Source organism: Monodelphis domestica, chromosome 6 (genome assembly GCF_027887165.1).
Source record: "Monodelphis domestica isolate mMonDom1 chromosome 6, mMonDom1.pri, whole genome shotgun sequence".
NCBI classification, from domain to species: Eukaryota; Metazoa; Chordata; class Mammalia; order Didelphimorphia; family Didelphidae; genus Monodelphis; species Monodelphis domestica.
In genome coordinates, this window is record NC_077232.1 from 65341865 (window position 1) to 65367830 (window position 25966).

The 25966-nt window shown below is 35.4% G+C and overlaps 1 protein-coding gene and 1 long non-coding RNA gene across 2 annotated transcripts in view; one reads left to right on the plus strand and one right to left on the minus strand.

The window, feature by feature from the left end:
* Window positions 1–25966, plus strand: part of PDE3B (phosphodiesterase 3B) — a 184828-nt gene that overhangs the window by 78090 nt on the left and 80772 nt on the right. The gene's annotated exons all lie outside the window — the stretch shown is intronic.
* Window positions 16862–25773, minus strand: LOC107649386 (uncharacterized). Its single transcript, XR_001623103.2, has 2 exons — window positions 25659–25773; window positions 16862–17496 (listed from the first exon to the last, which is right to left on the minus strand). It is a non-coding gene; the product is annotated as an uncharacterized LOC107649386 (long non-coding RNA).

The window sequence follows — 25966 nt, forward strand, 5'->3', positions numbered from 1 at the left end:
TCCCTCCCCTCCTCCGAAAGCCAGTGCTCATTTCCAATGGGTTTTACAAGACCTATTTCCATATTATTAATATTTGCAACAGAGTGATCATTTAGAGTCTGTATCCCCAATCATGTCCCCATTGAACCATGTGATCAAGCAGTTGTTTTTCTTCTCTGTTTCTACTCCCACACTTCTTTCTCTGGATGTGGATAGTGTTCTTTCTCATACATCCCTCCTAATTGTCCTGGATCATTGCATTGCTGCTAGTAGAGAAGTCCATTACATTTGATTGTGTCACAGTGTATCAGTCTCTGTGTACAACGTTCTCCTGTTCTGGTCCTTTTGCTCTGCATAAATTTCTGGAGGTCTTTCCAGTTCTCATGGAATTCTCCCAGTTCATTATTCCTTTTAGCACAGTAATATTCCATCACCAACATATACCACAACTTGTTTAGCCATTCCCCAATTGAAGGGCATCCCCTCATTTTTCAATTTTTTGCTACCACAAAGAGCACAGCTATAAATATTATATATATATGTATATATATATATATATATATTTCACCCTATTATCTCTTTGGGATACAAACCCAGCAGTGGTATGGCTGAATCAAAGGGCAGGCAGTCTTTTAAAGCCCTTTGGGCATAGTTCCAAATTGTCCTCCAGAATGGTTGGATTAACTCATAATTCTACCAGAAATGCATCAGTGTCCCAATTTTGCCACATCTTCTCCAACATTTATTATTTTCCTTTGCTGTCATATTAACCAATCTACTAGGTATGAGGTAGTACCTCAGAGTTGTTTTGATTTCCATTTCTCTAATTATAAGAGATTTAGAACACTTTTTCATATACTTATTATAGCTTTGATTTCTTTATCTGAAAACTGCCTATTCATATCCCTTTTTCATTTATCAATTGGAGAATGTCTTGATTTTTTGTACAATTGATTTAGTTCCTTGTAAATTTGAGTAATTAGACCTTTGAAAAAGGTTTTTGTTATAATGATTTTCCCCAATTTGTTGCTTCCCTTCTAATTTTGGTTGCATTGATTTCGTTTGCACAAAACCTTTTTAATTTAATGGAATAAAAATTATTAATTTTACATTTTGTAATATTCTCTATCTCTTGTTTGGTCTTAAAATCTTTCCTTTCCCATAGGTCTGACAGGTATAATATTCTATGTTCACCTAATTTACCCAGTTTCTTTTTTTTTTTTATATTTAAGTCATTCACTCATTCTGAATTTATCTTGGTGTAGGGTGTGAGATGCTGATTTAAACCTAATCTCTACTATGCTGTTTTCCAATTTTCCTAGCAGTTTTTGTCAAATAGTGAATTTTTGTCCCCAAAGCTGTGATCTTTGGGTTTATCGTACACTATCTTGCTGAGGTCATTTACCTGAAGTCTGTTCCATTCTGTTATCTCTTAGCCAGTACCATATTGTTTTGATGACCACTGCTTTATGGTACAGTTTAAGATCTGGTACTGCTAGGCCCCCATTCTTCACTTTTTTCCTTTAGTTCCCTTAATATTCTTGATCTTTTGTTCTCCCAAATGAACTTTGTTATAAATTTTTTCTGATTCAGTAAAAAAGTTCAATGATATATTTTAAACCACTTCTTGTATGCATGTCAGGGTTGTGTAACAGAAGGTGATTTGGATGTTAAGAAAAGTATGCCTCAGAATACTTAATAGTCACCTATATGTCAGTTGCTAGACACATCCACTGTGTCTTTTAATTGCCTTTTGGGTCACATTTCTTAGGACTAATATTAATAATTTACCCTTATATGCTACCTTAAGTTGCTTAATATAATCATTTTATTCAGTAGGTGATACAAGTTATTCCCATTTTATTGATGAGGAAATGGTCCCTTGCTCATGATTACATAGTTGCTGAGCATCTGAAGGAGAGATGAATTTAGCATTCTCTCCACAATATATTTCTATATTACATGGCTTCTTAGTTATTTTTTTTCCTGGGTCACAATTTACAGCCTTATTTTTCTGTCTGAAGTTCAGGAGAACAACACATCCCTCTACACTGCTTTCACAGGAATCATTTCTCATTTCTTTCCAGCGTTAGCTCTCTACTCCCAAGAAAATGTACTTGTAGCCTTTCTAGCACAGCTCTCTTAGTCCTACCTTAGTACATCTATTCCTCACCTTCTCTTTTTCCTTCACTAATCTGAGCCTCACTTTTTACTGGTACCAACTTAGTGACCATGGACAAGCTATCTGACCTCCCTCAGCTTCAGTCATCCTTTATAGCATTCCCAATAATCGACCATTTAGATTGAGACCTAATACCCCCAGTAATTGGAAATTCATTGCCTTTTGAGCTATGCAATAGATTCATTTCCAGATACTTATAATATGAAGAAATCCAATCTTATATTGACCCTAAATCTGCTTCCTTGGCTAGTTGCCATCTTGCCCCAAGGGTTGAGTTTTAACTCTTAAACTAATAGAATACAATTAATGCCATTTTGCTAAGTTTTCTTTCTTTTTTTTTTAAATAACTTGTTTTTGTCCATCCATATATTTTCTTGCTTCATAAACAAGAATTGTGACACTTGAAAACCCTAGAGAGTTGAATCTTTTCAATCCTATTTGGTGTATTTCAACTGCTTTTTGAAGGGGGTTTATTGATCTATTTCTCCTCTCCTTGATTTAATTCAGTGGAACAAATATTCAATAAATATGGAACAAATGGTTTCTAAATGTAGTTTTCTTCAGGGAAAATGCTGATGTAGAACATTTTATAGGGCCAACATATGAAATGTGTATAAAGAATAGATGATATTTCCCCATGTGAGATATACATGCTTGAATGGTGATGTCTCTCACACCTAAGGTTTAGAGAAGGCTTCTATTGGTAATAGGTTTAAAGGACTAATGCCCCAGTTGCAGCTTTGTAGGACAGATCTTCTTTTCCCCGGCTCCTCTCACTTTTGACTGTAGAGCTTATCTCTACTCAGTGTCTGGAGATCAAGTTACATCTATGTCATTAACCTTTATGCTTCTTCTCTTGTTTATGGAAACTTGTGCTTACTTAGAGGTTACTATGTGTTCATTGTATCTCCATTGCTTTTGTGACGTCTGCATAGAGTCACTGACTGCTTATCTTCCCACTTACTGCAAGCCATGCTGAAATGGAGTTTGTCCCACTACAGAGATCCAAACCTTTTCCCTAATTTCTTACTATACAGCTTTAATCACATAAAAAGGGATTTGCAGATGCCAAATTTTCTTCTTATACAAAGCAGAATATAAAATAATAGAGATAAAAAATTAGTGAGCAATGGAGGTGGACTCTCACCCACATACTTGGATGTCCTATCCCAGTCCCCTCTTTTCCTCAGACTTCTAGCAGAGTACTGTTGCAGAGCAGAGGGTTTTGGCCCAGCTAGAGCAAGCTTCTCCCTTTTGGTTTTCTGAGGCTCTGGAAGGATGATGGGCACAATTATGTTCTGTTGTCAACCTGGATGCAGCATATGTATCCCTACCAAAGGGGGACAGTCATCTCTGCTCATTAGCTGTTTAATCTCATTAAGGTTCTTGGTGTCCGAAACAATGGGGACATCTAAAATGGTATTACCTCTTGTGTATAATTCTTATTTTATGCAGGTTTCAGAGGTCATGTGGATTGGATAAAATATCTTTCTCCATCTTGTTGGTCATATGGCCCAGTGACTCAGACACTCATGATTTCTTTACCCAAATGAAATGCTTTGGTCCCAAATCAAGCTTTTGCATGCAGCCATCTAGTTTAACCCCAATTTAGAATTATTATTATTGTAATATATAAAAAGTCAAACATTAGGACTTAATTACTTTGCAAAATAAAAATCTATATTTTGGGCAGACAATGACACACTAATATGTCCCAACTACAGAGGAACTTTTCCTTTTCTCTTTCTTTCTTATTCTTTTGCTCTTACTTTCTTTTTCTCTTTCTCCTTCTACCCTCCCTTTTTGCCTCCTGAAACTTGGAAGTGGCACCCACAGGACTTGCATAGCTCTAATAAAGGCTAAAGAGATTCCTGTATAATTGAAGTAAAACCGAAATTTCAAAAATTGGTTCTGTCATCAGGTGGCTCACATACACAGATGAAAAACTTTCAGACAGAAGAATAACTATCAATATCAACCTTGCTTTTTGGTTGCATTTAGGGGGACTAAATCTAACATGATGGAGCTGTTCGAACATCTATCCTTAGAGTTTTTTCCTTAATAGATGATGTACAGACTTAAAAAGTTGGAATGCAGTGGGGGCTTGGTTCCTATTGACTTTCTTTCTTAATATTTTCCCTTAAAATGAATGGTCATTTAAAAATTTTCATAGGTATATTCACTTCATATTCAGGAAATTTTCTCCCTGATATCTTGAATTCCTCTGTTTTGAAATTTCTTCCTGTTACTTCTTTTATTTTAGGAATTACTGGAAATAATCTACTCATAATATTGGGTGGTGAGGAGAGGCAGAACCTGATACAGGAAGTAAAGCTAGGGGAGGTAGGGAACCAAATTCCTCATCCATGCTGTCTGGTTAGGGACCTGACAATGTGTGTAGTGGGTTGAACTTGGGGAGACACTGAGAAATTTGAAAGAACATATCATCTGCTTTGCATGACTATTTATAAATCAAAAACAACTAAACATTTAGCTTGTGGTTAGGTGTTTAAGTGTTTATGCATTCCCATAGTAGTATGAAATAATTCCTTTCCCAAAAATGTTCCCTTTTGAGTTACCTGGAGACTTAAAAAAACTTGTTAGTTGTCATCCCTTACACTACATTATTACTTTCTTTGTAAGTCTGACATTTTCCTTATTTTTTTATTAACCAATTTTTATATGAAATAGATGTACATGATATATGAAAAATGCCAAATTTGCAATAGCAATTTTTTCAGAAATTATTTTCTGTAGCAATGTGTAGAATTCTAAGAATTCAGGTATTTAAACAGAAACTTAATCTTTTATCTCCAAATTTAATCAAAATAAAATTTAAAAATATAATTTTATTTCTCAGCAGTATATTTTACAGTTTTATTTTTTCTAGCATATGTAGAATTTCCTTTAAAACTATTATTCATATAATAAAGATTATTAATTGTATTTTATCTTAATGTGTAGTGAACTTGGTAGTATAATAAAAAGCAAGTAAAAAATTTTTTTAAAGGGTCTTTTGTTTAATTACTGAGTTCTAAAATTTTGAGGATGATTTTACAGCATGTCATTCTGTGGGAATTTCTCCCCCCCATTGAAGCCCCAACCTCAAAAATCCTTGCATAATTGGGTACTTGTTCTGTGACTTATTGATGGTTCTCTTGGGTATGTTGTTTTTTCAGCCAGGTTGACCAGAATACCAGTTTGTATTGGCATCTATTTTGATTTGAAGCAGGTGGCCTGAGGAAGCAGTACCCACCCATGAATTAAAACACTGATGCTTTTTTCCCTGGATTTCACATCTTTCTGAAAAAAAATTCCACATTTTGGCATTGCTGACATTTTAAAGTCACAATGTTATTTTTAGTATTTGCAAATAGTTAATATTCACCTATATTTACATCCTGTTGATCATTACCTTTCATTTCATGATCTAATTAGATTTGTATCTTGTTTTAATTTTGCAGAATGTTCTGCAAAAAAAAAAATTTTTCCCCTTTGGCCAATCCTTCCTGTTCTAGTTATTTAAATTCAGATCCCAATAGATTGGGTGAGCATTTTAGCCATCTTCCAGTTACACTTTAAGGGAAGAAACCTTTTCTATACGTGTTAACTATGGTTTTTTTTATATAGGAAAGCCTCACTTGTTTGATTCATTATACTTGATGACCAGACATCCTTCTATACCCTGTACTTTGTGTAGTAGGAAGAATGGAACTAGGAGGAGATCTTCATATATCTTTCTGATCCTGTTTCTTGATATAACACAAATACATTATTTTAACATTATTTCTTTTGTTTTATTCCTAACTTTTAGCTTTGGTAATTGTAAATTGATTGTTTTTTTTTACATGAGTAATAGAATATGAAAGTTTTCAGTGCTTGGGTAATTAATTTTCCAGTAGAGAAGATACATCAAAGAAATAAAAAAACTGCTTAAAAATAAACTTAAAAAAATAAAAGCAACAATGAATTAGCTGTAGGTCAGGGAGTTATTTATCAACTTGTATTGGACCTAATTTATTTTCTAGAGTCATGATCTCTGAGAATTGGAAAGGGATCTCAGACATTATCTTGTTCAAACCCTCCACATTATGTATAAATACTTTTTAGTATTCTAATAGGTGATCATTCTGTCTTTTTTTGTCTGCTTTGGAGAGAGAGACTTTAGGATAAGAAAGATTTTTGAATTGATAGTTTTATGGTTAAAATAAGTTATAAGAGCTTATCACATTTTAAATAAATAGAAATAGAATTTTCAGTTTTTTAAGTAAAAATAATTTAAGGTATTACATTTTATTTTATTTTATACTATTTAAATGTAAAATGTTTCCAACATTAAAAAAAACCCCTTACCTTCCTTCCGTCTTAGAATCAATACTGTGTATTGGTTGTAAGGCAGAAGAGTGGTAAGGGCTAGGCAATGGGGGTCAAGTGACTTGCCCAGGGTCACACAGCTGGGAAGTGTCCGAGTTCAGATTTGAACCCAGGACCTCTCATTTCTGGGCCTGGCTCTCAATCCACTGAGCTACTTAGCTGCCCCCTCCAACATTTTTAAAAGAATATTGAGTCTTGAATTCTCTCCCTTCCTCTCACCTCTCCCAACCCACCATTTGATATGCTAGGCAATATCATATAGGTTTTGACATGGGCAATCATGTAAAACATTTTCCCATTTTGTGGAAGGAAACTCAAATAGAAAAAAAAATTAAAGTGAAAAAAGTTTGCTTTGGTTTGAATTCAGTTTTTTTCCCTCTGTAAGTAGATGCCTTTTTTTAAAATCATGATTCCTTTGGGATAGTTTTGGATCATTTTATTGCTGAGAATAACTTATTCATAATTGTTCATTGTAAAGCATTCCTGTCACTGTACAATCCTCTCCTAATTCTGCTTATTTCACTCTGGTTCAGTTCATGTAAGTCTGTCAGGTTTCTCTGGGCTCTTCCTGCTTGTCATTTCTTATAGCACAATAGTATTCCATTATAATCATACGCTATAACGTATTCAGTCATTGGCCAATTGATGGATAACCTCTCACTTTCCAAATTTTTGCCTCCCTAAAAAGAACTGCTTTAAATCTTTTTGTATATGTAGGCCCTTCTTTTATTTTTTTATCTCTTTAGGATACAAACCAGGAATAGTATTGCTGGGTCAAAGGATATGTATTATTTTATAGCCCTTTGGGCATAGGTTCAAATTGTTTTCCTGAATGATTGAATCAGTTCACTATTCCCCCAACAATGCATTCAGGTCTTAGCTTTTCCTTATCACCTCCAAGTTTTGCCATTTTCCTTTTCTGTCATAATAGCCAATCGAATATGTGTGGGGTGGTACGTGGCAGTTAATTTAATTTGCACTTCTCTAATTAATATTGATTTAGGCCTTTTTTGCATGAATACAGAGAACTTTAATTACTTTGAGGATTGCCTGTTCATATCTTTTGACCACTTACCAATTGAGGAATGACTTATATATTCAATGCATTTCTCTATGTATTTGACAAATGGGGCCTTTATTAGAGAAACTTGTAACAGAAATTTGCACCATTATAATTAACATGCATTACCTTCTATCCTATTTGCCCGTTGATTAGTTTCTGACCTCTGCCTCCCCCAATCTGATCTCTTTTCTATCAGCCTCACCCATCTCTTATTTCCTTCTCCTATTTTTCCATTGTGTTAGAAATTGATTTTGTATCTTCCCTCCTTGAGCAAATTCTGATGAGTACTTTTCCTCTCTACCTTCCCCCATCTTCCCCTCCACTATTAATGTTCTTTCATGACTCTCTTATGTACAGTAATTTACCCCATTTTATTTTCACTTCCTTTTCCTCTTCCTCATGCCTTAATTTTATTATATTTTTAATATTATTCCATCATAGTCAACTCACACCCTTGTCCCCTTTCTGTGTATACTCCTTCTAACTGCCCTAATAAGTTCTTTGGTGTTGCAAGAATCATATCCCCATATAGGGATATACACAATTGAACTTTATTATATGTCTTTTGCTTCTCTTTCCTCTTTACCTTTTTATGGTTGTCTTGGGTCTTGCATTTGAGAATCACATTTTCCATTTGGCTCTGGTCTTTTCATCAGGAATGTTTGAAAGTCCTCTATTTCATTGAATGCCCATTTTTTTTTCTTAGAAGGATTATGCTCAGTTTTGCTGGGTAAGTAATTCTTGGTTGAAGTCCTAGCTCCTTTGCCCTCTGGAATATCATATGGCTTTCTGATCCTTTAATGTAGAAGCTGTAAAATATTGTGTTATCTTGATTGTGGCTCCATGATATTTGAATTTCTTTTTGTCTGCTTTCAATATTTTCTCCTTGACCTGGATATTCCTGGGAGTTATCCTTTTGGGATCTCTTTCAGGAGGTGATTGGGAGATTCTTTCAATTTCATTTGGTCTTCTGGTTCTGAGGGCAATATTCTTTGATGATTTCTTGAAAAATGATGTCTAGGCCCTTTTTTTGATCATGGCTTTCAGGTAGTTCAATGATTCTTAAATTATATGTCTTGAATTTTTTCTGGGTCAGTTGTCTTTCCCATGAGATATTTCACATTTTCTTCTATTTTTTCATTCTTTTGACTTTGTGATTATTTCTTAATGCCTTATGGAATTATTTGCTTCAATTTTCCCAATTCTAATTTTTAAGATATTATTTTCTTGAGTGAGTCTTTATACTTGTTTTCCCACTTGACCAGTTCTACTTTGTATAGAGTTCTTTACCTCAATTTTTTAAACTTTTTTTCCAAAGCGCCAATTCTGTCTTTCAAGAAGTTTTTCTCTTCAGGGCATTTTTATTTATTTATATGATAATTATCACTATATAATATTATATAATGATATAGTGCAATAATTATATAATACCATATTATTAGTATTTTAAAATATTTATTATTATTTATGCATTTACATTTTTTCCATTTGGCCAATTCTGATTTTTAAGGAGTTCTCTTTTTTGGATTTTTGTTCCTTTTTTTTTTTACCAGTTTGCTTATTCTGTTTTTTAAGGTATTAATTTCCTTTGTTATTTTTGACTTTTTTTTCATGATTTTCCTCTATCACTCTCATTTCTTTTCCCAATTTTTCTTCTGTCTCATTTTCTTTTTAATAGAGAAGGCCAGAAAGGATTTTAATTGTTTTTGGATTTTAGAGCAATTCATTTTTTTTTTTTGGAGGCTTTGGATTCAGCACTATTGACTTTGTCTTCTTCTGAGTTTGAGTCTACTCTTACTAAAATAACTTTCTATGTTTAGTTTCTTTTTTGTTGTTGCTTCCCCATTTTCTTGACTTTTTTTCCTTTTAATTAAAAACTATTATCTATGGTTAAGGGAACATTCTTCCTAGCTTCAGGTTCTTTGTGCAGCTGCCTTCAGAGCTGGCACTGGGAATCTGTTTGATTTCAGCTCTTCCATGGTGTTATGATGTAAGGAGAGTTGTATTTAATACTCTCCTTGCCTGTGCTCTAGTCTGTGAGTAACCCTAGGCATTTTTCCCCCTTGTAACTGTGACCAGGGTCCCCTGCAGCTTCAAGTATTATATGCCGATGCTCCTCTTCACCCAGTGACTGTTCCCCAGGACTGCGACCTGGTTTTGTGTATGGGCAAAGTAACAAGAGACTTGCACCCAGAGCTAGCCAAGGGAGCCTTGTGATCTCCATCTGAGTAGTTGTCCAATGCCCCATACCATCTGTGGCTGAGAGTTCCAGAAGCCTTGACTGTTGCTTGAAGTTACACCCAAGGTGTGTTGCATCTGTGGGACATGCCTTGGCACTATGTTCCATATCCACCCCAGTGCACCAATTGTATCAGCCTTCTAAGTTCTTTTGGATTGAAAAATTACTTTACCTTGTCTTTTTGTGGGTTATGCTGCTCTAGAATTCATTTTGAGGTTTTATATCATTGCTTTTTAAAGGGTAATTTGGTAGAGATCAGATGGGTCATTGTACCTTCTCTGCCATCTTGGCTCTACCCTTTCAGTTTTTACAAAGAAAAAAAACTTAACAGTTCTACGTATTGCTGGAACGATATAATCAAGAACAATAGAGGACTAGAATTAGAGTCTCTTTGGAGACGAGAAACAACAGATCTTACTAATTCTTACGTACTTATTCCTTGATAGTTATATGGGTACATGTCTTCTAAGTTCCATGGTGGTAGAGTATCTCATTAATTATTTTGTCTCATTCAAGTACCTCCTATACTTCTTTGTACAATGTGTGTAGTTCATTGCTATTCGTCTGAATGGATGAATCTTACAGAGGGATTCTTTCCTTATATTTAAAAAGGGGCTTCCTCCATTTGAGTGCAGAGAACATGCACAAAACAGTTTAAGAAAGAGCATGTAGAGATTAGATTGACACTGGATTTGTCATACACCATAAAACAATGTCACATAGAAAATGTAACTGTAAAAAACAAATATAAAGACACAAAAGTTACATCCGCATGGCTGTGCTTCAATGAGAACATCATTGCCAATGTGCTGTTATAGAAAAACACACACAGGCACATACAAAGTTTCTGAATGCTGAGGCAGTAAAGCCAGCAGTACCTTGGCCCTAGGTAAATGTTCATCTGATTGACTTGAAGGAAAAACTTGATCATTGCTGTACAAAGCCATTTAAGAAGTGCCATCAAATAAAATTTTGTAGTATATGAGTAGATGTATACACGCACATTCAACATATATATGTATATATATATATATTTGTGGATATGCTGTTTATATGTAAATGAATAGCAACTTCATATATTTGCTAAATGATTTCACCCAGAAAAAGGAGCAGTAAAAAAAATTGTAAAATGAAAAACTTCCCATTTCTTTATTCTTTTCTCTCAATGTCCATTACCTGTTTCTTTCCTTGGAACATTGTATTTTTTCTTTGAAGCTTCTTTCCTCGCTCTTGATTTGCTATCACTTGTGAATTTATTTTGCATTATTTTCTTTTGTAATTTCCTGGAGACATCATGGCCTGTCACTGTAAGATTATGAGCTCCATGGGGTTAGTAAATCAGTTCTCTTTATCTCATGGCTCAGTATAGTGTTAATTACCCAGGGAAGAGGCAGCTGGGGGACCCATGGCTAGTGGGCTGTCTCTAGAGTCAGGAGAACCTGAATTCTGTTTTAGACACTAGCTGTATCATCTTGGGCAAGTTCTTTAGCCTCTCTGATTCATTTTCTTCTCTGGCAAAATGGGGATAATAATAGCATAAACCTCATAGGGATACTGTGAGGATCAAATAAAAGAACATCTGCAATGTGCTTTGTAAACCTTAAAGTGCTATAGAAACCCTATCTATCTATCCATCCATCCATCTGGCTCTCTCATTATTATTATTATTATTGTTAGGCATGAAATAACTAGGTTGTATAGATACATTATTGTACATTTAAAAAGAGTCTTCTAAATACTGAATCTAGAGATTTTTATCATAACCAGACATTTGGAGTTTTCTTTGGGGTTAAGTTAGCTATATGATTTTATGGAACCACTTTATAGAAGTGGCATATCTTCTTCTTAATGCTTATCATATTATAGGAGTACATGGACCTTTAATAGAATTTTCATTTGGGGATGAATGGAAGTCATTCAGATTACATTGTAGCACCTAACATGTCCCCATTTTAGAATAAATACATAATAAATATTCGTTGTATTAATGCAACATCAAATATAACCCAAAGGAAAAAGAAATTGAATTTTTAAAGAAGATAAATTTAGTAAATTAATTCATATTAAAGTAATTAGATCGACAAAGTAAATCTTTGTACAACTTCATTATATGTTAGGTCATTGACAAGCACTGTGGTAGAAGAAAACACTGGTAGTAATTTGCTTCCTTCCCAATTGCCCATTTATTTCCCCTCATAATTGCAGCATAATGTAGTAGAAAGACCACAGGGCCAGGAGTCTAGAGATCCAGATTCTAGTTCTGACTCTCCTGCTTACCAGTGTGATTGGGAAAATCATTCAAATACTCTTGGCCTCTGTTTTCCCACACATCAAACAAAAGAGAGCACCATGAATGATCTCTAGACTTCCAGCTCTAATCCTATGATTCTGTAGGGATGTTAGCATGTTGTATATTGGTCTTGGAGTCGGGAAGACTTTCATTCAAGATTTGGCTCTTACATGTACTGCCTTTGTTAACATGGGCAAGTAGAAACCTCTTAATACTTTAGATGATATTACAGCCAAACTGCTTATCTTAATTGGTAAAGTGGGTTTCATATTTGAAAATAAAATTACAGACCTAGTGTAAAAAATTATCTACCTCTATTCACTAATTCATCTGAGGAAAGTATTTGACTTTCGGGGGGTTTCTGCTTATAAACATGCCACAACTTAACTCAGTGTGTATAATTTAGCCCTAAATAAAATGACCAATAACTGATTACAAATGTATTGAAGAAATTATCCCTTTTACTTGCCAAACTCTTCTGCTTCAGTAGATATAATATCCTACATTATAAACTTATCTCCTTTTTTCTTTTAAATATTTAGTTTTATTCACTTTTTTACTGTGCAGTTTTCTTTGCTTAGCAAATAGATTATGATGCTTGTCATTAATTCCAGTGACTAGATTTTAAATGGAAGCACTTAAATTAATTTGTACTGAATTCAGTGTTGAAATTTTTCTTGAGGTATCCATTTCCTTTCCTCTCTCTAGTGGATGGAGAAAAAACCCCAAACCAAAAAACAAATAGCTCTTTGTATACAATGACATTAGCTCCTAAGGGTTTTTAGACTAGTGTGAAGGTGGAAGTTCCATGTAGCTTCCTTCCTCTTCAAAGCATAAAAAAACTTAACACAACTATAAGTCACAACATACCCAAGAACCCTCTCTCCCTCCCCAAATCTGTTGATTAGTAAGCCAGGATCATGATCTCAGCCATTTCAGCCTCATTCAGTATCCCCAGTTTTCCTTCCCTCTCACACTTCCTCTTTAGCAAAACACCAACTCAGGGTGCCACAAAACCTATCTCAGCTTTGAGGAACCAAATGTTTAAATATTCAAACAATCCTTGTTGATCACCTTGTTACCCATTGCTTCTGGTCAGTAACACAAAGTGGAGAGATTCAACCCCCCCCCCCCCCCCCAGGTTTCTCCAAGAACATTGAATTCACTCTTAGCTGGATTCTCTTAATAAGCCAACCTATCAGCCAGGGAAAGGAAAAAGGTTCCAGGTGTCCACCTATGATCTCTCAAGCACTGTGGCTGCTACTGTAGTAACTGGGCTGCCAGGGTTCTCTTAACTCCCTCTAACCCCTCATGAGAGCTTTTTAAAAACTCTCTTGTTTCAAACTCCACCCTCCAGTCCTGATCTCTCAATAAGCCTCCTCTCTTCTTGGTTTGGGAGAAATCCAACTCCCAAGGTCTTTAGCACCATATGCCACCTCGGAAGCTGTTAGTCCAGCTTTTCCAGGGGAACTGTTACACCTAGTTTTACAAATGTGAGCATGACTTATGAAACAGATTTTTAAAATTTCCTCAGTTTATTTTGTTTTCTTCAATAAGATACCAGATAACCTGTGGCGTCTTTATTTTGGGAAAAAGAGAAATGTTTTCTTATATTTAATGAATGAGTTTGTATGTATGTGTATATAAATATCATATGTGGGCATATTTTTAGTAAAATGTTCATAGCACTTTATTGTTATTCTTTTTTTTTTTTGTAAAATGCTCATAAAATCTTAAAGCTTTTCTTTCTCTGGAATAGGAAAGCAAGACCTCCCTGCTCCTCCTGGCCTGACCCATACACTTTCAGAACTGCTAGGGATGTCAGATTACTGAATAGTGATGATATGTAAATAAATCAAAGAAAAAACCCTGGTAATATTAATGCTGACCAGTATTGGAACAAAAACTTTGACGTTCAAGTTAGATCTTTCCAAAGTAATGACTTTGAAGCTTGTATTTCAGGAACTTCCTGTTTGGATAATGTTGAATAACATATTTAGAGTGGCTTCTATAAACAATTAAGTCTTTAGACAAAGTAAAGTGGGCTGTGAATCTCTTCTTTGACCAAGCCAAATAGATAGTTAAAAAAAAACTGGATTATTTAAAATATTATTAGTGGGGTTTGAGGTTGGAGGTAGTTTAACTTTATATAAGTGATATGTTCTTGCAAAGCTATATGTAAAGCTTTTTGGGTGTGAGTTAATTCATCTTCATTGGGCTACTGTGTCTGCTAATAATACTTTGTTTCACTGTCCTTTAATATGTTTGTAAACCAGCACTGAAGTGTACCAGTTAAGTTATTACTTCAAGGTAATCTGCCCTTAATCCTTTTGTAGACTGAAGAAACTTTTCATTGTGAGCATTTCCATAATATTGGCTATTTCATATGTTTTGATTTTTGTACTAAGCAGTATGTATTTAAGCAGGATTAATGATACCTTATCAGAATCAGTTGTCAGAAGTAAAACCATTAGGAATCATTGATCAATCAGTTATTTATTAAATGCTTCTTGTACACCAAGCACCGAAACACTAAGGTTTTGGATTTAAAGTAAAAAATTAAATAGTCCCATCCTCAAGAGGGAGTTGATGTGCTCTCAGAGGACAAAATATTCATATACATGTAAAACAGTTACAAAATAATTTTTTGGAACAGAAGAGATAAAGAGAAATCTTATGTAGAGCTGGTACTTGAGCTGAAATTTCAAAGGAAATCAGGAATCCTGAGGCAGAAAGTGAGGAGAGAGTATGTCTAGGGGTGGGGAATAGACAGCCTATGCAAAGATCCAGAGATGGGAGAAACAAAGACATGTGGGAAGAACAAATTGGCTGGAGTGTAAAATGTGGGAAGGGGGAATAATTGGTTACAAGTCTGGAAAGATAAATTGGAGCCAAATCATGAAAGACATTAAGTTACAAATCATAGGATCTGTTTTGCTTAGACTTTGTAAGGTTTAATTTTAGGTTTTATATTAAATAAGAGTTATAAAATAATATTATGGTTGCTGATTTTAAAATATTATAGCTTAAGTCAAAATGACTTTTAGCAGCTTTTATTTACAAAGATGTGGAAAGATTGAAAGTGGAAATGTAGAAAAGAGACAATCTTAACAAGCCTACCAGCCCTTCTCTGGTGAGGTCTGGCTCAGCCCCTTGATCTTCCCCAAGTTCAATCTCCACATGGAATCTTCAGCCAGAAGTCTACCAGCGCAGCCTCCTCCAAAGCCAAGGCAGGAATCTCAGCCACTCACCCAGCAAGCTGAGGCAGGATCCAGGGGAAAAGTCTCCTCCAAACATTGGGAAAGGAATCTTAGCCACTCACTCCAAAGGCCAGGAAAGGAATCATTCGCAGACCATGCTGATCTCTTCTTTTATGCTCCTTTTTCCATGTCACTTCCTGTCACTCCCCCTTCTTCCCAGAAACCAATTGCAGTCTTTCAATTTTCCTAGCACTGCTCAAAGGGGGGAGGTGTATGCTTACTCTGGTAAGTGACTTGTAAACTCTGTACTTAATGGTAAGTAGGGATACTTTAAGTTCTTGATTTGATTAGCTAAAAATAGACAAGGGGAAAGTTAAGCTTATCTTCACAACTTTAAGAATTTGTCCCAGTTCAACTGGGCATTCTCTTTCTAGTCAGGGCAGAAATTCTGTCAGAACTCTGCTAAGTCATACTTTTGTATATCATAGTTAAAATGATAATTGATGCTCATGATGATGATCTCTGTAACATTAGTCACTGAAATATCCTGAAGTAAATTTGGAATAACTAAGTTCTGTTCTGTATAGTTTTCAGTATTGTGTTTAATTTTACATCCAAATTCTTAAATCACATAAATGAACTTCATAGTTTTCAAAATGTTCCATTGGATCTCCTAGTTAAGACTATAAAGGTCATGCAGCCTCAGCACTGCCTCAAGATATCATGCATTTTACTGAAATTAATCTGTCTACCTGGGAAAGTTAGACATAGACTACCAAAATTACCTTTTTTTTGGAACTTCAATTGTATTATCTTAACGTTGAGGTAATAGTGAAATGAAAACACTGGATTAGGTAAATCTTCATTCCATTCTTAGTTCTACCACTTAATTTATTAAACTCTAAAATTGAGGTATCTGCCCTACTGACCTCATAGGCTTATTGTGATGATCAAATGACATAAAGCATGGCAAGGGAGTTCTTTGAAAACTATAAGATGTCAGAAAGAGCAGATATGATTATGTATAATATCATAAGCATTCCTCCCAGGGGTAAATTAGAGTCCAGAAAGAAGTGCCTCTTCAGGGATGGGGCTTATTGATATTTATAGAGTAAGCACAAATTTGTTTTTTTAATTCTCATTCTAATGGTACCTGAGGATAAAAAAGACCAAGTGATGTTCTGGCTTTTGTGTTGATGAAAACAATCTAGGAAACATTTTAATTCTAGATTTAAATATAAAATTATATATAATAGTAGAGACACTTTGATAGTTTTACTTATGGATTTCCCTTCAGAATTCATGACAGATTACTCTTGTTTTAGTCAGAACTCCATTGGCTTTTAGAGATAGGGAAAGGATTTTTCTAAGAAACAGAATTATATTTATACATTTTCTTATTAACTCCTGTTAGATTGTAAGCTCAATCCATAGAGTGTTTAATCTTTTAAATAGCTATTGATTATCTATTCTGTTTAATATATTAGATGCTGAGGAACATGCAGAGATAAATAAGACAGTTCTTGCTCAAATGGAAGAAAAAGTGCTTTTATCCAAATATAATGCAAAAAATATTCAAAAATGCATAGAGTACATACAAAATGGTCTTGAGAGTGCAGTGAAGGGAGGGATCATTTCAGGGTAGCATGAGAGAATTCATGGAAGACTTCATGAAAGAAGTGAAGTAGTATTTGAATTTGTGACTTTGAAGTTAAATTAAGAATAAGATTTGTCATTTCTTGACAAATCAAATAGCCTTTTCCCAAGCCTCTCTCTTCTTTACCTCTTTGCAGCTTTTGACACTCTTCATCACCCTCTGCTCCTTGATGTTCTATTCTTCATAGGTTTTGGGGGACTGCTTTTTGTTGAGTCTTCTCTTCCCTATTTTGTCTTCCCTCCTTCTGAATTTTCTTTGCTGAATCCTCTTCAAATCACACTCTCTAAATGTAGGTCTTCACAGAGTTCTATACGCTCCTCTCTTCTTCCTCTATATTACTTCACTTGGTGAACTCATCAGCTTCCATGGATTTAATTGCCATCCCTGTGCTGATGATTCTCAAATTTATCTATCCTGTCCAAACCTCTCTGTTGATCTTCAGTCTTGTATTGTCAATGATCTTTCAGAAATCTCCAATTTGATGCCCAGTAGATATCTTAAACTCAATGTGTCTGAAATAAAACGCATTATCTTTCTTTCCAAATTCCTTGTCCCCTATTACTTTAGAGGGCAAAATCACCGCCCCCCCCCCAGCCCCTCAGGCTCACAATATAGGAATCGTTTTGGATTCCTCATTCTTACCCTCCACCCAACTTCCCAACATCCAATATTACCAAGGCCTATCAATTTCACTTTTGTTGTATCACCTGTCCCTTCTTTGATCTGACAGTAACTCCCCTCCCCCATTTTAGGCCCTTATCACTTCATGTTGTAATAGCCTACTGGTGGGCAGCTATTTGGTACAGTGGATAGACAGCCATGCCCAAAATCAGGTCAGGAAGATTTGAGTTCAAATTCAGCCTCAGACACTAGTTTGTGATCCTGGGCAAGTCACTTAACCCTTATTGTCTGTTTCCTTATTTGTAAAATGAACTGGAGAAGGAAATGGCAAATCACTTTAGTATCTTTGCCAAGAAAAGCCCAAATGGGATCACGAAGAGCCAGGCATGACTGAAGTGACTGAATATAAATACCTGGTGGGTCTCCCTGCTTTAAAGTCTCTCTTAACTCCAATCCATCCTATATTCAGCCACTGAAGTGCTTTTCCTCTATCACTCTTTGCAGATAATATGATGGTCTACTTAAAGAATCCTAGAGAATCAACTAAAAAGCTAGTGGAAAAATCAACTTTAACAAAGTTGTAGTATACAAAATAAACCCACATAAATCATCAGCATTTCTATATGTTTTCAACACAACTCAGCAGCAAGAGTTAGAAATAGAAATTCCATTTAAAATCACCCCAGACAATATAAAATATTTAGGAATCTATTTGCTAAGACAAACAGGAATTATATGAACACAACTACAAAATATTTTCCACATGATTAAAATTAGATCTAAATAATTGGAAAAACATTAATTGCTCATGGGTAGGATGAGCTAACATAATAAAAATGACAATCCTACCCAAATTAATTTACTTATTCAGTGCTATAACTATCAAATCACTAAGAAATGTTTTTATTGAATTAGAAAAAATTATAACAAAGTTCATCTGGAAGAACAAAAGATCAAGAATAACAAGGGACTAATGAAAAAATGTGAAGGATTGGGGCTTAGCAGTACCAGATCTTAAACTATACTGTAAAGCAGTGGTCATCAACACAATATGGTACTGCTTAAGAAACAGAAGGGAGGATCAGTGGAATAGACATGGGGTAAATTACCTCAGCAAGACAATGTATGATAAACCGAAAGATGCCAGTTTGGGGGACAAAAATCCACTATTTGACAAAAAACTTCTGGGAAAATTAGAAAACAGTGTGGGAGATATTAGTTTTAGATCAACATCTCTCACCCTACACCAAGATAAATTCAGAATGGGTGAATGACTTAAATATAAAGAAGGAAACTAAGTAAGTTAGGTGAACATAGAATAGTATACCTGTCAGACCTATGGGAAAGGAAAGATTTTAAGACCAAACAAGAGATAGAGAATATTACAAAATGTAAAATTAATAATTTTTATTCCATTAAATTAAAAAGGTTTTGTACAAACAAAACCAAATGCAACAAAAATTAGAAGGGAAGCAACAAATTGGGGGAAAATCTTCCTCTGACAAATGTCTAATTTCTCAAATGTATAAGGAGCTAAATCAATTGTACAAAAAAATCAAGCCATTCTCCAATTGATAAAGTGTAAACCTTAAAATTTCTTAGACTTATAAATGTTGGAAATTTCACCATTGGGAAATTTCATACTTGGAAAATTTCTTAGTGATAGTCTATTGGAATGTGAACCCCATTGGCATGGGAGGTTCCTCCTCCTCCCTTCTTAAGATTACTTTAGGACAGAAACCTTTTGCTGAACAATGGAAAGGGCTTTGACCTATGCTTAAGCACAGAACAGGAATTTCTTTGAGTCATGATTGATTTTAGAATTGATACAATAGAGATACTTAGAATGACAGAACCAGGTCTTGGAAAATAAAATCTCCACCCTATTCAGTCCTAACAGGATTTAGGAAGGGCTGCAGCATAGATCAAAATTTAATTATTCCAATCTCTACCCTACTCAGGGTAACAGGATTTAGGAAGGGCTGTAGCAAAAGATCAAGATTTAATTATTTGAGAATATGACCTTCAACAGACATGTGCAAAGCCACAGACCTCTGGGTGGTCCTGGGTTAAGCTAGAGCCACCATTGGCACAGGGAAAATGATAGACAGTGATTGGTAGATGTGAGAACTGAGGGGAGGGAACTTGGATGGTTTCCTTAAAAGATAGAGGGGTCTGAGGACGGGAGGTTGGTGGGAGAGTTTTGGCTCTGAGTGGTTGGAGAGGTGCTCTGAGAAGCTTGCTCTGAAGGAAGCTGAAGGTGGGGGCCTCTGAGACTGTTTCTCCATTTTGGTCACGTGAGTAATAGGGACTGATCTCTTTTCTTTGCCCCAGCTATCTAAGGGCTTGGGCCTTTTGGCCCAGCCTAAACAGAAGGGGTATTTAAGCCCTATTCCCTTCTCTCCCCTTTCTCTCTCTCTCTCTCTCTCTCTCTCTCTCTCTCTCTCTCTCTCTCTCTCTCTCTCTCTCTCTCTCTCTAATTCCTTTCTTCCTCCTGTCTGTAATTAAACTCTATAAAAGGTTGACGGCTGACTTGAGTTTTCATTTAGGAATTACATAGCTGAATTCCTTGGCGACCTTAAATTAATATATATCAGTCTTTTAAAAGTGATTTCCTTGTCACAAAAGTCAAGGGACATGAATAGGCAGTTTTCAGATAAATAAAAACTATAAGCACATGAACAAGTGCTCTAAATCTCTCATAATTAGAGAAATGCAAATCAAAACAACTCTGAGGTACCACCTCATACCTAGCAGGTTGGCTAATATGACAGTAAAGGAAAGTAATAAATGTTGGAGGGGATGTGGCAAAATTGGGACACTAATTCATTGCTGGTGGAGTTGCGAATTGATCCAACCATTCTGGAGGGCAATTTGAAATTATGCCCAAAGGGTGCTAAAAGACTGCCTGTCCTTTGATCCACATAGCACTGCTGGGTTTGTATCCCAAAGAGATCCTAAGGAAAATGACTTAAAAATATTTATACTGTACTCTTTGTGGTGGCAAAAATTTGGAAAATGAAGGGGTGTCCATTGATTGGGGAATGGCTAAACAAATTGTGGTATCTGATGGTGATGGAATACTATTGTGCTGAAAGGAATAAAGAAATGGAGGAATTCCTGTGAACTGGAAAGACCTCCAGGAATTGATGCAGAGCGAAAGGAGCAGAACCAGGAGAACTTTGTACACAGAAACTGATACACTGTAGGACAATCAAATGTAATGAACTTCTCTACTAGTAGCAATGCAATGATCCAGGACAATTCTGGAGGACTTATGAAAAAGAACGCTATCCACATTCAGAGAAAGAACTGTGGGAGTAGAAACAGAAGAAAAAAATATGGTTGATCACATGATTCGGTGGGGATATGATTGGGGATGTTGACTTTAAATCGATCACTCTATTGCAAATATTAATGATATAGAAATAGTTTTTGAACAATCATACATGTAAAGCCCAGTGGAATTACTTGTTGGCTTTGGGAAGGGAAAGAACATGAATCATGTAACCATGGAAAAATATTCTCAGTTAATTAAATTAATTAATTAATTTTTTAAAAGTTTAAATCCAAAGTACTAAATGTTTAAAAAATATAAAGTGTGTTTCCTAAAGTGTAGGTCTGATCATGCCACTCCCACCTGGGTAAATTCCAGGTTCCCTGTGGCCTCCAGTGTCAAATGCAAAAATATCTGCTTCGTGTTCAAAAACCATTCTATCTCCCTCCTAATTTTTGTTTGCCTTCCTATACCTTACTGCCACATACTCTTTGATTCAGTGATACTGACCTCCTGGCTGTTCCACAAACAAGACTTTCCATCTTTTGTCTTCAGGTACTTTTTCTTACTGACCTCCATCCCTGGAATACTCTGCCAAATCTGCTCTGACTCCTGACCCCCATGACTTCCTTTAAGTCCCAACTAAAATCTCATCTTCTACAGGAAGCATTTCCCAACTCCTCTTAATTTTAGTGCTTCTATCTATTAATTATTTACTATTCATCCCTTATATAATTTGTTTGTGTCTATATATTATCTTTCCAATTATATTGTAAGCTTCTTAAGGTCAGAGCCAGACTGCCTTTTGCCTCTTTTTATATCCCCAACACTTAGCAAAGTGCCTGGTACATAAAAGGTACTTAATAATTGTTTTTTGATTTATTTATTGGTGCAGCTTTTTCATGTGGAGAATGTGGTGCTATTTGTTTCTGGGAGGATTGTGGCAATATGTAAGGAGGTGCCTTTGAGAGACTCTGGAGCATTCCTGGACATTCTGTGACCAGGCCTAGTAGGCTAAACATGTGGTTGAAAGGAGCCTTCAGTGATTGACTGTATAGCCAGAACTCTTTTCGTAGAGGTCCAAGTCTGCTTCTGGGGCTCTCCCCACAATACTGTATAGTAAAGGCAAAGGCCTTATGGCTTTCTTCCCTCTGAGGTCATATGACCCCTTAGAAATAGAGGCCTTGGTTTTTTTTTTCATTGATTTTTTTTCTCATCTAGATGAACGGAGTTTATAGTTTATGACCTTGAATCTCAAACTTTGGGGAAGAGAATCATAGGAATTAAGGAATAGGAGCTGAGACTGGGCTTGGTAACCAATACGGCATGGATACTCCCATGTTCAAAAAGCGAGTGGTCTTTTGGGTTGACCTTTGGGACTCATACTTCAGTAGATTGACTCACTCAGCAATGATTAAATGATAACCAGCATGATTTAATGGCGTTCAAGTCAGAAAGACTGAGGTCCAAATTCTGCCTCTTACATGAACTGACTGTATGATCTTGGGTAAATCATCCAACTTCTCCAGTCAGTTCTTTAAGATGGCAGTTTGCAGAGGAAGTTTCCTTACCTGAGAATTCCTTTTTCTAACAATCACAATTCCAGTCCTCATACCTTCTCCTATCTTCCACTACAGAATAGGTTGTTTCAGCTTTATGAATTTGTTTTAAAGGTCAGTTTGTTTATGAAAAGCATGAACAGATTCATTACTTTTTGTTCCATAAGATGATCACTTGGCATTTTTTTTTAATGAAAGAGGATTTCCTACAGTTGTGATTTTTCAATCAAGTTGCTATGGTGCTAGTATCTTTGTTTGCTTAATTTTATGCTAGGTTACCATGGCAATAGTTATTTACTCAACTAAAGCCTAGCTATGTCAAACAGATGCTACTGGCAATTTGGAATCTTTTCCATTTAATCAATAAAAGGTCCTAAACAAAAATTGTGAACATTCATGAAAAATGTTCTTTAGTGATAGATTGGCTTCCCTATTTTGTGCTGGTTTTCAGTTTTTGTCCAGGTTAAGAGTATCTATTTTTAGCTTGTTTTCCCCTAAATTTATGTCAGCTTTTATAAAAATGACATGAAAGAGTTTGAAAGAGGTTACATGTCACATCTCTGAATGTAGCTATATGTACCAATTGTACACTATTTTATTTTTTACTCATATGAATGTAACTAAAAAGACATTCAGTTTTATTTTGTATTCTTAATAATACATAAATTTGACTAAATGAACATATATGATAGGTTGTTCTAGTTCTTGAGCTAGCTAGGGAGTGATATGATTAGAAAGTAAGAATAATTTAAAAAAGCAACCTCAAAGTAGTTTGGGGAAGGCAGAAGAAGAAGAAGGTGATAGGAGACTTGTAGCAGTTCTATAGTGTAAAAAGGAATTCTTTATTCCTTTTTTTAATTTAACAGGGGACCTGGAGGTCCTCTTACCATAGAGCTATGTAGGGATTAACCAGCCCATAGAGACAGGAAGGAGGAACCATAGAGACAGGAAATAAGGTAGAAGGTTATAAAAGAGGTCATAGTCAGTTGGTAGGTCTGTCAGGGCTTCGAGTTATGGGGAAGTTGGCTGCTGGGCAGGAGTTGGTCATTGGGCATTGGTTGCTGGTGGAGTGCATTGGGTTGGAACTTTGTGGGGTGGTTGTTATTAGCCATAGTTATAGACAGTTACAGGTAAATATAGGCAGTTTTAGTAATTATAGGCAGTTATAGGATAATTAGTTTTAGGACAGTAGGAAATTTCTTTCTTTACCTCTTTCTAATATTTCTCTCCTTTACTATATTCATTTTACTATATTCTTTTACTTTCTCTATTTTAATTAAACTAAATTGTTAATTGTTAAAAGCTGCTAGAAGTTTTCTTTTCTCTGACTTAAAGGGATAATATTAATTTGCAATTTTCATTAAAATTTAAGTTATTAAAAGCTGCTCTCTTATTTTGTGAAAACCCCTATTTTAGCCCTTACTTGACTCATAGCTTGGAAGGAAGCAATGAGAATATGAAAAATAATGTGGTGACTGTGAAAAAACCAGTAACTTGAAGTGTTGGCAAATCAAAATTGGTTATGTGGAAGAAAAAGAGAATAGTCCAAGATGATTGCATAATTATAAGTCTAGGCAATTGGTAAGGATTAGTTTAGTGTGATATACATATGAGAATAGATGATTCCTTGGGGAACTAATAAATTTAGTTTGTTAACTGCTAAGTTTTAGTTTTCACTAGGGCATTTAACTGCAAATGTCCTACAGAAAATGAAGAGCTGTTGACTGTAAAGAGAGTGAAAAGTTAGGGCAAGTGATGCCTTTTTGTAATCTTTGCAGAAAAGTAAAGGTCTAGAAAAATTCAGATAAAGTTCTCTTTTCTTACAAAAGCATTTTATGAAAAATTGAAAACTTTAGATTATCCAGACATTTTTAGAATAACCCAATGAATTTTTTGCCTGTAGGTCATTCTGTGGACAAAAAAATAAAATATTGTCAGATATGTATTTCCAAGTGCAGCATGGATCCAAATATATTCTTGTATTTAAGAACCATCCTCCAAATGTTTAGAAAATTATCTTGGGTATAAGTGAGAATTATGAAGTACAGTTTGCTCTTCTGAAAACCTTTGATCCAAAAGACCACTATAGAGGAAAAACTTGGTAAGATATTTTATCTCATTTCAAATATGCCTATAATTAGATGTAACCATCTCAATTTCTCAAATTATAAATTTAAGATGACTGGATAATCTCAACAAGCTCTAACATTTTACTGATATCCTATAAAAGCATCATCACATTTTCACTGAATAACCAAATATGTTAAACTAGTTACATGAAGAAAAACTTATCACATTATTGTTTATAGAGAAGATGGTGCCAGAAAATCAGGGGGAAATGATTCAGCTCTTTAGAGTAGAACCATAACCTTCTGGAACACTTTCATATCAGTAACTGAGAATGCATTCTGGTGGAAGGTTTTTAAGTAACAAGGCCATCATTCTGCATGCTTAGCAAATATTCATTTAGCAGGCATTTTAAGGGTCAGAATGTGAATATAGGTACTAAGATATGTATAGAAAGAATCAGTGAAGAGCTGTATCTTGTAGTACTTACAAATGGACAGATATATGGGGAGAGGAATCTTAATCACAAGAACATTTCAACCTCCCTCCCCCGCCCCCCTTTTTCAACACAATCTTTGAAAGAGAAGCAAACCCACTGCAAAGGAGTGTATCAGCTTTTAAACTTGTAGAGTCCTACAGAAAAGATGTAGTAACCATTCAGATATTTGTTTTGTGGATGAGAAATGCCAGTAACCTCAAAGCTATTAGGATTGTTAATATAATCTTTGGCCAAGAATGTTGCAAATAGGAATAGCCAGGAATATTAATATAGGAATGTTAAGGGGGAAAATTGGATACAGTATCTTTTACTGCTTGTAGTAGATCGGGCAGGTGCCTAATAGCTTGTGGCTACTGAAGCTCCATGTTTGGGCCTACACAAGGATAACTGCTGGAGACAGATGTAAAAAAAAAAAAACCTCTAATAAATATTGGAAAAGGTTTGAGGAAAGGTAAGGAAAGGTAACAAAGATTGAGGATTAGGGTTGATTCCCTAGTCTTAAAGGGGTCTAAGCTTAAGCCTAAGCAGGCCCCAAAATGGATTGGCTCTCTCAACAGCCACACAAAGGAAAAACAGTCTCTGTCTTTTTCTTTTCTGTTGATTTCCCCTACAAACTTATTCCAGAAACTCTAACCTGCTCTCCCTCTTTACCTGCCACTGGGTTTTTTCAGTGTTCCAGGGTACAGAAACACCAACCTCCTCCTAGGGGAAAAAATCCTCCAGGAGTCTGTTGGCAGTTGGAAAACCCCAACTGACTTAGGCTACCCAGAATTCCCATAGGTACCCTTCCCAAGATTCTGTCTGGCCTTAAAGAAACCATACCCACTATTCTTTACCCTGTCCTTAGCTGCTAAGATCCCAATTACTCCAAATGGTCCTCATTAGCCCTATGGCTCAATTAATCATAACAGAGGGGAAGATGGGGTAAGTGGGGAAGGGAGAACTTAAACTTAACCCTC